Source organism: Pinus tabuliformis, chromosome 3_2 (assembly GCF_031772625.1).
Source record: "Pinus tabuliformis cultivar Carrire ecotype Pingquan chromosome 3_2, CPIR1, whole genome shotgun sequence".
Lineage (NCBI taxonomy): Eukaryota > Viridiplantae > Streptophyta > Pinopsida > Pinales > Pinaceae > Pinus > Pinus tabuliformis.
In genome coordinates, this window is record NC_142302.1 from 345,026,708 (window position 1) to 345,041,915 (window position 15,208).

The window sequence follows — 15,208 nt, forward strand, 5'->3', positions numbered from 1 at the left end:
ACCAACAATTGAACAACAATTGAACAACAATTGAACAACAATTGGACAACGATTGAGCAACAATTGAACAACGATTGAGCAACAATTGAATAGCGATCCTCCCACGTTGACTTTCCACATTGACTTTCCCTTTTTGCACAAAACTTATCAAATTACTTCTCCACCATTGATCTCATCATTAATCTGATGGTCGTTGATCCACCCGATCATCGCACATCACATATCACAATTTCTCCCAGCCAGGGTTCATTCACTCCTGAATGATGTGATGTGATATTAAGCCAATGATTAGCATCAGTAGTGATCCAACGGTCTGTAGCCCTTCAACTAACACACGGGTTACCAAACAACTTAACCCCCGCAGTTGACTATGACATCAGCAGTTGAAAATGAAATCAATGGATAGGAATGAGTGTGGCGCTTCAACCCTGATCAAGACACCCATAGACTCCTAACCTCCACAGTTACACATTTCACTTTGGTTTGTTTCACTTTTTCTGCATGACTCTTCTCTTGAGTTATTCTTCCACATGCTTCTTTAAAACTACTACCTCTGAGCTTTGCGCTGATTTCTTTAATCGGATTCATACAGTCCGACCACTATCCTCCTCTGCATTCCTTAACACCACTTCGAACTGGAATACATAATACTCTCTGTATTATTTCTCTTCTTCCAGATTTCGTAATTCATTCTTCACTTGACCTGTACATACATCTGTTAAGTCCAAATTGGAATCACATGGATTCTACCCAGACGGTAAGTCTTTTGTCACTCATAAAGATTTTCAGAAATTCAACTTGAATTCATTCATCATGGTTTATCACACAGAAACCATAAGTTCCCAATTATGGATCACTTAACACATAAAAGGAATGACACACATAGTCACAATGAATTCAATTTCCTCATTCAATAAACAAATGTACAGATACAAATAAAAACTTGTTTACAATCTAGCTTTGGCCGGATTTGCCTTTATATGGTTTGTATGAATGGCCCTTTTTCGTTTCAATGCCCGTAGGCTCACAATCCAACCTTCCTCTCTTCTAACTCTCTCTCTCACTCTCCTACTAACTAACTCCTTTAAGCCTTCGAGACTTACAAATTATACACAAAGGATTTTGTTAACCAATTTTGGTTCAGATCCTCAATCTTCTCAACTAAATCCTAAGAATCCTCTAAGTCCTCTATTAGTTCCTAAAATATCTTCCTTATCCCTTGAGGATCTCAACTTCCTACTAATCTTAAGGATCCTCCATAAATCATGAACTACTTTCTAAGATTTACAATATCTCAATCCATACTAATTACTCATCATCACTCATGTTCTCCCACATTCGAGAACATTTACAAATATCCTCACCATATTTAATTAACTCCTATTCTAAATGTCTCACCTAAATCACTCAAAATATTTAAAATTACATTAATCAATTACATAGGAAAACCACTCTTTTGAAAACACAAGACCACCTAGATTCTACTAAATGTACACATTTTCAGAACCATGATGCTCCTGCATCAGTTTAGGAAGCTAAAAAAAAAACTCATTTGAGCTGAAATCTCAATGAAGCACGAGTCCAAATTTCAGATCTTGTTTTGCTATATTTTCGTAGATATGGTCTAAGACATTTAGGGTTTTTGCAGGCTCTTGAATTACATCCCAAACAGGTGACCTTGGAAAAATTGTCATAACTTTCTCTTTGAGAATCATATTGAAATTCCATAAGAAGTTACAGAAAGAGGACAAACTATAATTTTATGTTTATCGTTTTCAGGTCTGAAGGTTGAAACAGTGACACACAGAACTTCATACAAGTTCGCTCTACTGAAAAAGTATATAATCAGGTCTTCTTGGGAGATTGGGCATAACTCTTTCTTGGAGAATCCAATTTCGATCAGACTAGTGGCATTGGAAAGAGGAAGTAGAGGGCTAGTGTAGGTTGTAATTTTAGACCTTAGAGATTCAAAATTTTAGAGATACAACAGATTCAAGATCGAGGTCCTAAAAGCAAGAAAAAGAATGACTCGAATCAAGAAAATAAGAACACCTAGTAACCAAAATTGGATGGATGATTTGAATAATGTGATCAAAGCTAAGATAAATAGTTTTATCTATGCCATGGAAGCTAATATTGATGGTATGGAAGTATAATTGAATAAAGGCATGAAACATTTGAAGAAAGACTTGGAAGGTTTGAAGGAAGGTGGGACAAAGCTGCTACAAGAAAGACCTTCTAATGGCAAAAATGTAGTAGAGGAAACTCATGATGAAAACAAAAGTAATGTTAATTATGATTCCATAGAATCTAACATCAGATTAAGGACCCCGCATATTCCAAAGGTAGATATGAGGAAGTTTGATGGCAAGGATCCCATAACATGGATACTACAGATGGAGAAATATTTTGATCTACATAATGTGGGAAACACACAAAAGGTACGTATTTCATCTTTATATTTAGAACCAAATCAATTTGTATGTTATCAAGGGCTTTGTTCTCGTAAACCACTTGTCACCTGGTCAATTTTCACAGAGGAAATGATAACACATTATGAGGATACAAAGAGCAACACCTTCTTTTGCCAATTGATAAATCACAAACAAAATGGTTCAATGGCAGAGCACATTGAGGACTTCCAAAAATTGAATATAAGGGTAAATAATATTCCAGAGAAGTAGAGGATTTGTGTCTTCATAGGGACTTTAAAGGATAACATTCAACATGAGGTTCGTCTTTGGGAACCTGAATCATTGGAGAAGGCATTCATGTTGGCAAGAAAAAATGAAAGAAAAATTATGGCAACAAGAAATCCTACCTCTCATAATTATAAAGATGGAAGTGTTGTTGCTCCTAGCCTTCCACAACCTACAAGGTTGACACCACAACATTTGGAAGAAAAACGAGAAAATTACCTTTTTTATAGTTGTGATAGAAAATAAACTAAAGGTCATAAGTGTGCTGAGAAGAAATTATTTTACATTGATTGTGAAGAGGAGGAAGAAAAGGATCAAGAAACATCAAAAGAAGAGGTTATACACCAAGAACCAAACCTAGAGAAAGAAGAAATGAATCCGACCATATCTTGTAATGCATTAGCAAGAATTACCACTCCTCAAACTCTCAAGATAGAAGGACATATCAAGAAGAAAAAGGATAACCTCACTTTCGTGTATATTGAATGAAACAATAGGCAGATCAACACCACAGCGAAAGAAATTTTGACATAGGCGACTAGGTATTTTTACGACTACAACCATACAAACAAATGTCCCTCAAGAAAGATAACAAGGATAATAAATTATCACCAAAGTACTATGGTCCTTATAAAGTGCTGCAAAAGATTGGTACTATGACATACAAATTGGAGCTTCCTGCTATTCCCGAGTGCCCCCAGTTTTCCATATTTCATGCTTAAAGAAGGTTATAGGTGACAAGGTCCCAGTTGAAACAATATTTTTGGAACTTGATGAAAAAGGAAAAATCATATTTTAACCTGAAGAAGTCATGGAAACAAGAACCCGATAGCTATGCAATTGATCAATTTTAGAGTATCTCATCAAGTGGAAGAACTTACCGGCTAAAGATTCCACATGGGAGGGTGAAAATTTTATACAAAAGCATCCATAACTACTCAAGCGTTGAGGGCAACACTTTTTGAAGGAGAGGGGCATGTTAGGTCCCTATACTACTAGTGTAGACCCTTATTGTTAATAGTGCAACCCTGTTATGGTATTGTTGTGCCCATGTAGTCCCCATATTGTTATTATTGTGCCCCATAAAAGCCCACTATTGTTATTGTTGTGCCCTACAATATTATTGTTATGTAGGCTCTAATTATATTGGGACCACTTAGTCTCCTATATATAGAAAGGAGGTATTGTAATTTGTATCATCCAAGAATTATTCATTTGTGTAATGTAAAGGAGGATTCCCCCTCGAAGAGACTGATTTTGAAGTCGTTGATCTATCTTTTCTATATTTTTGTGAGTTGGTTTCATAACAACATGTGTCTTTACCATGAGATTGGCCCATAGTAATGAGCAGGGCAACAAATATTTGATCCTATCAAAGAATACCATCGACATTACTAAGGGTTTGGCCCATGGTATTGTCTAAGGCCTAATCTATATAATGATATGGAGACCAAAGTGATAGGTGTGCAAGTTATGGGTTATTAGTGAATAATTTGATATGGAATAAGTATGCACTAGGAGTATGATGATGGATTAGATCCAATAGATCTAAAATGAATATACATTGAATAATATTCTTATGGGTTGGTTTGATTTGTGATGATAACTTTTTGATGTGTGTTTGTTACTGTGTATGGGTTTGACTGAAGTTTTGTTGTGCATAAAAGATATGAGCAATAATTACATATATGAACGTAGGTTTTCTTCAGAAAATGCGAATACGTACACGGATTAGATTCTGAGTAGCAGCGTATCGATTCTGCAATATGGAAAGATCTGTATGTCGGTATCAAATATGAAAGTCGCGTACATACACGAAAATATTTTGTAGGGGCCATGTACATATGGTAAGGTTTTTCTGAAAATGATGTTTGATCAACTTGATAAGTCTCGTTGTGTTTGATGTTGTCTGTAAATAAAGTCTTTCATGATGATCTCAGTTTCATAGTGATGGTTGAGGTTGCATGATTTGTGGAATGATTTGTTGAATAGTAATGATGCTTCTATCTGTATGTGGTTCAGAGATCTGTGATTGGTTCTGTAAGTGATTCAGTGAGTATTGCAATATGACAATGATTTAGTTTAAGGGTTCAGCAATTTGAGATCTGTACATTGGTATGATTCATAAAAAGCCCATATATACGTGGATATGTTTAATAACATTAGCATATATATTTTGATATATGGTTGATCAAGGTTTGTAGTGACAAAATCTCGTTTCTGTGATGAACAATATGTGGATTGGTATTATGGTGAATGGGTTTACAATAACTACTTTGGTTGTTTTAAATTGATTTGGGTCTCAATTGGTACATTGATTAAACGATTTGATATGATGATTGGTTTCGGTTTTATTATTTGATATTGAGCTTAAATTGTGGTAGTGGGTCTAGTGTGAAAATTTGATGAAACGTGGCCTCCATATTTGATGTTTTAGTGCAAGTGGATCCAGTATGAAATTATAAAACATGATCCACGTAAGGGCTAAGGGTTGTATCCTTCAATAAGGGAGTCGAAGGTTCCTTCCAGTGGTGATTGGTAAATCTCATTAGGGGGTTAGATCTCCCTTCTAATGTGTGCCGATAAATGAGATCAAAGGGTATGGAGCTCCCTTCCAGTGGGTGTTGGATAATGAGAGAAGGTTGTAACCTTCTGCATGTGGGTTCCTGTGTGCTGGTATGGGTCTGCGCTAGTACAATATTGTAAGATGTTTATTTTTAATAAAAGATAAAGATAGAGACGACAAAAACGGTGGTTTTCTCCCACATTGGGTTTCCACCTAAAAATCTTGGTGTTCATGTGTGTTGATGAGTTACTTATGTGTGATGGTTTATTTGTTCTTACTGGACATGTTTATTCTTTAGTTAATGCATATTGAAGTACTGCTACACTGGTTCAAGTTAAAAAGATGATGAATTAAATGAAAAGTAAAGTAAGTTAACTAGATATACGCTAGTTGGCTTAATAACACTCACGTACATATGAAAGTTTACTTTAGTATAGTTGCATACATATATTTGAATAAGGAAAGAAAAGTTTAAGTGAGTTTTAAAATACGATTCACACACCCCCCGCCCCCCGCCCCACTCTCAGTATTTTTTCCAACATAGATCAACACGATATTAAAATACATGAAATCATAACATCATATATAAGAAAACAATCTACTGTTTGTATTAATATAAATGGAGAGGGTTACAACAAAAAAATAGGATTTGGTCTTGTATAAGATCTCCCCAAGTTGACTTGTCCTTTTCTTTCCACAAAGTATGCCTCTATGTCACCATAGTGCATGGAATAATGACTCTCAAAACAACAACATGAGGGTGGAATCAATCTCCAAAATCCAACCCCTGGCCCATGGATGGTCGTAAATATATAGATGAGGGATTTAGTTCATGAATTCTTATCCATTTACCAATATATGCTTGATATCCGCTTGATATGGGAGGATGACTTCAAGGGATAAGAGATGAAAACTCCAAGGTACAATAGATAGGATTCGAGACTCTTATCCAAGGTAAATGATGGAAACAACCTCAGGAAGCTTCTGGAAGAGGAAGCTTCGACATTCTTTTTATTTTTCCCGAATTTCTAGAATCAACACACCCCAAGGCTATGAAACCTACTGGTGATCAACACAGGTGAAAAGAGGGTCAACTTGGTAGTCAACATTGGTCCTTAAAGGGCCAGGGTCCACTGAGCCTTAAAAGCTTGGAAAATCAACAGTCAAGAGCAAAAGCTCAGGGATTTAGTAGAGTCATGCTTAGGGCTTTGTGTAGGAATGGTGACAATATGTTGAAGGACGTGAATTGGTCTCGTTTGAAGTCCTATTGACCAGATGTGACAAAATGGCCTATAACATTTTTGTTACAAAATTTTAAAATTGTTGTTAGATTCCCCAAATTTCATGTTCTTGTAATTGCTGCAACAGTGACTCAGTGAGTTGCCACAACGTTGACTAGTGACTTACTGCAATAGTGACCAACAAGTTGTCGCAAAAAGTGAACCAACTTAGTTTCCTAGTTGGTTCACTTGTTGCATCAACTCGTTGGGTCACCGTTGGGTGCACAATTTCAAACAACTTGTCACTCTATGTGTGTTTTTCCTTTTTCCTGAATGAATTTCTAACATTCAATAAATAATTTCTAATCCATGGAAATTTATAACAACAAAATTTCTTTGGGGAATAAGCCATTCAACTATAACACTTATCTTTTCTAGGTCCGTCTTCAAACCTTCTTATAAAACCAAAAAAATTGAATGTAGTAACTCTCTTACAAAAAGGTATATTTATTCAAGTTAAACAGTCAATTATTTTCTTTTAACCAATCCAATTTTTGTTTCACATGCCTCAAATGCTCCTCTTTTATCCTACTAAAAATAAAAATGTCATCAAGGTAAACAACTACAAATTTACCTAGGATTGGCTTGAGTTCCTCATGAAGGTACTTGGTGCATTTTTCAAACTATGACATGCTCAACCATTGACAGAATCCTTGTTGTGTATTGGATGTTGTCTTCATTCATCCCCTTCTCTAATTTTGATCGAATGATATTCACTCTTCTTTGAAAATTATCTTACTCCACTCAAAAAATCCATAAGATCATACACTCTTGGCAATGGAAATATGTTCTTGATTGTTATCACATTTAGGACTTTAAAGTCCACATGCATTCTCCATTCTCCACCCTTTTTTGGTGCTAGCAATGTAGGTATAACACTATGGACTCTATCTTTCTCTTATAGTGGCCTTATCTAGAAACTCTTAAGCTTGTTTATTAGCCTCTTCACTTTTTATTGTGGTAATCCTATATGCAACCTTGTTATACAATATCAATCGAAGTATCAATTCAATTTGACATGAAATGTTTATAATTATAGGTATTCCTATTGGCATATCATCTATGATAATCTCCTTGTATTTATTCAACAATTCTTCAACTTCTATTGGAAATTTCTTCTCTTCTTCTCAAACCATCTTTGGAAAAATTACAATGTGACTAAACAAACCATGATCATGTTCATCTTCCTATCTCCAACACTCACTTCAATCATTAGATGTAATATGAAGCTTTTTCCCTCTTTCTGACATTGGTAAGTATTTCACATCCTATAAGTAAAACCTCTCCTATCATACGACCAAGGTATACCAATGAATACATGACAATCATCCATCAAATACATAACACAACACTTTGTCTTTTTACTATCTTCTTTGAAATTGAGCAAGCATTGTTGAGAAACATAACCTAATGTCCTCTTTGTGGCCATGAAATTGTATATACACTAGGCTGGGGTGTACATTTCAACTTTAACTTCTCTCACTTTTATAAATACTAGGTTTTTAGTGATTTCTTAATCAATAATCAGATTACAAGACTTACCTTGTGTCTTTGATTTTGTCTTGAAGATGTTCTTTCTCTACTCTAATTCCTCAAAAAATTCTTCTATAGCTTGAGTAACACTCTTTTGAAGATGTGATTTTCTCCTTACTCATGGTGAATCTTTGCAATGATATCCCAAACAATAGAAGACTCCTTTACTCAAGCCACATGTTTCCTTGCTTCATTCCTTTTTCCATCATTTTGATTCTCATGACATTCTATCATCTTGCATCTTTGTTTACCACATTTATCATGCATGCAAAAAATATCTTTTATTATTTTACCAACATACCTCTACATATGTTATTATCTCGTATATTGTTCTTACTATTGTTATTGGCTTCTTCTTCATTTCCTTCATTTGTTTGATTTGTTTGAAAGCTTGATATGCCTATGCTTTGACCACCTCTTCCTTAGCACTTTGTTATCTTATGCTCATATTTTATTCAATTTTAAGGGAAATTTTCTATGCTTCATCTATATTTCAAACTTTATGAGTTTTCATTTGATATTGAATTTGGAAACTTAGGAAGTTAACATGTCTTGCAACCTTTTGAAATTCTAGTTCATTGATATATGATCTGACTAACAAGTTGAAAAATTCTTTTGAGTGTTTTCATATCGATGTTTCCATTTCCAATAGGGATTTCCCACCACTGTAACAAGGAGTTTCCACCATTGTAACAGGGAGTTTCTGCCACTGTATCAATGAGTTTCCACAACGTAGTTTCAACAAAATATGTGATCCTAGAATTCAATGATATCCTGTCGATATTTTTCTTCAACATCTAGTTAATATATAAGAAAATCTACAGAAATAATAGCATGTATCCAATTGGGTATCTAATACACATTCATCTCATAACTTCCCAAAACACCTCCCAGTTTTAATTTGTGAACAAATCAATACAAATGAGATTAATATGCAATTGGGTATCTCATACTCAATCATCTAACAACTTCCCAAAACACCTGCTGAAACTAAATATCTAAAACTACTGACATTACAAGTATATGAAATACCTTGTGACATGGAATAATATATGAGACCATTTATCTGAAAATTGCATCTGAATAAATTTTGCAGTGAACATGCAATAGACTATTCATGCATCAACAAATTCTTTGGGCATTGAATGTCTATTATTATTGATACAGTTGTCTTACTTCAGAATGTCGATTTTCATAGTTTAGCATAATGTGAATGTTTTCTTTGGTACAACTAAGGATGATATTCATGTGCCTAACTCATATGGGTAAGTGTTCACCTAAAATGTTGGCCACAAGAATATCTTAGGTAGATCTACCAAAACAAACATTTACAATATTCTTACTACGATATATCTAAAACCAGTAATGTAAAAACTTCATGAATAGATAATGTCTATAAGCTTGTTGTCACTGAAAATCTGATACCAATATTGTAGTACCTGCATAATCTTCCCTCTTATATATATTGTTATTATCTATTTTGTAACTTAATCATAATAAACATATCTTATCCGAACAAGACCTAATTCTGATATGAATACTTAGAGTTGTAAATCCCATAATGCATTCTCATATTGAATATATACAACACAAAGGTAGGAACATACATATATATATATATATATATATATATATATATATATATATATATATATATATATATATATATATATATATATATATATATATATATATAGATATATCTCCTGCTCTACTTAGCGTTGTCCTTGGAGTTTTCCATGCATTCTTTTTTCCCCTAATTTCCACACAATTGTCATGGTTGATGTATAAGGAAATGCATACAACAATTACCAAATGTTTTAAGGTGATGAGTGCGATATGCATTTCAAATGTCAAAATGTGATGCAAGTGTCTAACAATGTAGATTCTTGTCTGTTAACATGCCTTGAATTTGGAAACTTAGGAAGTTAACATGCCTTGCAACCTTTTAAAATTCTAGTTCATTGATATATGATCTGATTAACAATCTGAAAAATTATTTTGTGTATTTTCATATCGATGTCTCCATTTCCCTCATAAGTTGCCACCATTGTAATAGGGAGTTTCCACCACTATAACAAGGAGTTTTTGCCACTGTAACAGTGAGTTTCTGCAAGTAGTTTCAACAAAATATAAAAAGTTTTCATATAATTGTTTTCTTGTTCTACAAATGGTGGAGAAATGGAGTTTGATCATTCAAGTTTGGTGACATCCCAACCTTAGATAGGAAAGAATCATATTTTTGCTTCACAATGGAACACTAAGCTAGGTATTTAAAAAACATAGAAATTCTTGGTAGAACAACAAACAATGAAGCCTACTATATTTCCCTAGTTGATGGGCTAACATCAACTAGAAATTATGGTGCAAATGACATTCGTTTTCACTAATTCAAAATTGATATGAAATCAAATGACTAACATTTATCAAGTCCAAAGCTAGAATATGAAACCCCTTAATAGAGAAGCAACAAACATTGCTTCTCAGTTTCAGAGCTTTACCATAAATTACCAGTCAGATGTTCAAAGGGTTACTAATGATCTACTTTATGAAGCAATGTCCAATGTAGGTGGATGTTCAAGATATGTGGAGGAATCACCATGTGCTCCACCAATTGGAATTCACTATCATCAATAAAGGTGGCCTATTAGTGAATGCATTGTTCTTATGGTTCTTAATGGGGTTCTTATGGTGTTATTATTTCTTATGATGTTCTTATAGTAGCATAAGAAATCATTTTGTCCAGCCTTTTGATGTACTTATATGAGCTCTGTTTTTTATATACAAGCTCACTTTATTTTTTGGTACTTTTTTTTATATTTGAACACAATTTGTATGTAAGGAATGTAATTTTTAGTCAAAGTTATTAAATGAATTATGTTGTGATTACAATTCAATTAATGTAATTACATTGTGATTACAATTCAATTGTGTCATTTTGATTACATTTTAGTTGTGTCTAACAGTTCAATTCAATTCAATCAAAGTTATTAATGGAATATCTAACACTACAATAATCAAGGAATACACACATAGAAGTTAGGTGTCTGTTGATTAGGAGTTGTCACAACAATGGGAATGTGTGTCTGCAACAGTGATCCATGGGCCCTTGAATACATGCATGCCTCCACTGTCTCTCAGTATCTCTACTCCTCAATCATATAATTGATGCAAGTTCAGTATAAGATATGGAAACATAATTCACTATAATATTTCATCTTGATTTCTAATCTAAACACCTAAATACCCCATCTTGCCATATCTTACCAACTATTTATGATCTTTGGTTAGATCACCTAAATACCTCAGCGTGCCAAATAATACATGATATGTTGGGACAAACAATTAAAGGCCACTTACACAATTGACCAAACATTTGGAAGTAAATTTGAATGTGAACATGGTACAAATTTATGTTTTCCATGAGCTTAGAAAATATCAATTCTCTCTAGAATGCCACTAACATACACTATAATTGACAAGGAGAAGAAGCTAGCTAACACAAACTAAAGATTCAAGCTAATTGAATCTTGAAAACTATTGAGTGGGTATTGCTTCATTCAATTTTCTACAAAATTTTCATACAACATTTATTGATCACTTCCTAAATTATTCCTCCTTTCCAATCGACACAACATTTAGTAATAAAGTCAACCAAATGCTCCAATAATTGATTCTTCAACTATTATAGCTAGATTATGCATTAAATTAATGTTATGCATGGGGAATTTAATGCATTATGTGTTTTATAAATGGATGACGGCTTCATGCTATGAATAATAATGGTCTCCCAACATTTATTTACTCAAATTCCTTAATTACTTTCCATGCTCATTTTTTTCGACAAAATATGGATTACTTAAAAACCATTGTAAATTGGAATTTTAAAACTAATTTTTTGTGTTTGTGAGCGGGTTTTTTACATCTCTTCAATAATCAGTACACTTCAATTGGGTGACTGGGTAGTCAATCTCTAGCACAATTCATTTAAAATTATTAATAATAAAAATAATCTTTACTTAAGATTGTTCCTCGATTTCAAAAAAATATTTCATCACCAAATAAATGAAGTTATTTCATTAGGTTCATATTTTAGAAGGAGAAAATTGATTTCCTTATTCTCCTCTCCTAGATATTCATGGGCTAAGGGTTTTAAATGTAATTTTTTATAAATAAATTTTAGGTTGTATATAGCTTGGTTGTGTCTGCTAACTAGGAGTTGCTCCAACAGTGGGAATGAGTGTCAACAATGATGAGTCAATGAATGTTAGAAACAATGAGCCATTAAATGTCAACAATGGTGAGCCAGTGATTGTCAACAACAACACATTAGTTAGTATGAATCTACGTTATGGCCAGAAGGGGGGAAATTCGTGAGGATTGTTGATACTATAATCACATTTCGCTGCTTGCGTACATTGGTGTCTAATCATGAACCTAATATCTAAATTGAAATGAAATCAATAGAAATGTAACAAATTTTGTAGCAACAAAATTTAGCCTAATAGTAGCAAAAAGGAAAACATATAAAACACCATTTTACTAGTATTTGATAGCTTCTAATTGCTAATGATGATATAGTACTAGAGAATAATAAACATTACAACAACATAGTTTCTATGTCTGCTAACTAGGAGTTTCTGCAATAGTGGCAATGAGTGTCAACAACGGTGAGGCAGTGACTATCAGCAACATTGAGCCTGTGAGTGTCAACAACGGTGAGGCAGTGAATGCCAACAACAGTGAGCTAGTGAATGTTAGCAATGGTGATCCGGTGAATGTTAGTAATGGTGAGCCAGTGAATTTCAACAACATTGAGCCAATGAATGTTAGCAATGGTGACATAGTGAATGTTAGCAATGATGAGCCAGTGAATATCAGCAATGGTGAGCCAGTGAATGTCAGCAACGATGAGCCACTGAATCTCAACAATAGTGAGGCAGTGAATGTCAGCAACAATGGGCCATTGAATGTTAGCAATGATGTGTCACTGAATGTCAAGAACGATGGGGCAATGAATGTCAACAATGGTGAGGCAGTGAATGTTAACAATGGTGAGAAACTAAATGTCAACAACAATGATCCAGTGAATGTCAACAAAAACAAATATGTCAATATAAATATGATATATGGGCAGAAGGGGGACATTCACGAATATTGTTGATACCATAATCACTTTGCTCTGATTCATCAAGACGAAGATACCCATCTTTTTCCCCAATTTCATTCAAGTATGCAAGTTATTTGTTCTTACTTATGTTATATGATTGTTTATATTGCCCTATTGGAAGGTAGATCATTGGAAAATCAAATTAAGTTCAATCCATTAATTCCCACATTATTCCATGCAAGAAATATATTTATGAACAGTGCATGCTCTAGATACTAGCTAGTTTCCTAGTTGGTTCACCTATTGCAGAAACTCACTGGACCACCATTGTGGCAACTCGTTGGGTCATCGTTGCGTCAATCAATCACCTTTTTGTATCCTTCAATGACATGGTTAGTTACCTTTTAACTATCATACATGACATACTTGACTACTTCTTTGTTGCATGTTGGATTCATAATTATACTGACGTGTGCCTAAATCCTTACATTGGGGATTTGGGATGATATACCAACATGAAGAAAACCCTTTCTTGGTGCATTATAAAGATAAGTCTTGTTTGGTGTTTGAGGAGTTGATATTGATTGTGGCACTTTTGTATACTTGTATTTTATCTCATGCTTCACCTAGCCAACAAAGAAGGAGCCTCTTTTTGTAACTATTTCCCATTTTTGCAAAATGAATACCAACAAACAAAATGTTGCCATGTTGCTGCTATTTTGGAGATAAGTCTATTGTTCCTAGGTAATTTCATAAGGGGAATTATCTGTTTATATATTCAAGATGATTCCATGTTTTGTGACCCTCTATATTTTGTTGTAGAATTGGTGAGAAATTTTCCCCTCTTTTGGCTTCAATGCATTACAATCATGAAAACTCATTAAAAATACATAAAGAATTAAAATGGCATAGAAATAAACCTTTAAGTACTTAAAAAAAATCATAATTAGTTGTTGTATTTTCCATATATGCATTTAGAAAAGTGTCCTTTTATTGTTATAGTTGCACTGGACTATATGCCCAACTTCATATTTAATTTGTTGATTATTTCTTGTAGATCATCTTGTTGGAGTTGTGATCATCTAAACCCAATAGTATTTATGTATTACAATAGCAAAGAAATGAAGGAAGTGACTTGTTCTACATTATCTATTACAAAATACAAGATATATGTAAAGTTTAATTACATCAAGTGAAAGACAAAATGCAATATAAATATTTTGGATTATTCCAACTATATTGGGGAACAATATGTATAGATGTGATATACAAAACGCAATTGTGATATCTTGCATTTTCCCAATTTCTTTCCAAATTCATTTAAAGGAGAGAAATGTATAAATAACCAAAAAACCATTCAATTACCATACACTTCTCCATTATCAACATCTTTAACCATGAGATCAATAAATAAGGCCAACAAATAATGATCACTAACTATCAGTAATAGTTAGCAATGGAATACTTTCAAAATATTGTCCAACATATACTTCTTAAGTTATACAAGAACTGTAGTGGAATAAGGCATGCAAGAACACAAGATCTGCTCCTTTTGGGATCAGATAATCATTAGAGGAAATTTCAGCCTAAAAGTTGCCTCATAAGGAAAAATAATAGTTAAAATAATAAAATAAGAGTTATGAATTTTGGAGGGAAAAGAAAAAAACTACTATTCTTAGTTATATTTTTGGCTTATCTCCTTATAGGTTTACTTAGATTTCAAGTGTAAACACTCATTGGATGTAGAATTAAATTCCACATCCATCGAGTACTCATCATGCATATTGTTGAGAAGACCCACTTTGATAAAATTTGAAGATACATTAAAATGTTTGTTCAACACACTTTTTAATGTCCCTTTAATTTTTATCAAAATGGGGATTTTCAAAAGTATGCATAATAGGTACTTGTTGGATGTGGAATTTAATTCCTCATCCAATGAGTGTCTGAGACATGAAATTTGAGTAAACCTATAAGGAGATAATCCAAAAATAAAATTAAACAAAGTAGTTTTTTTCTT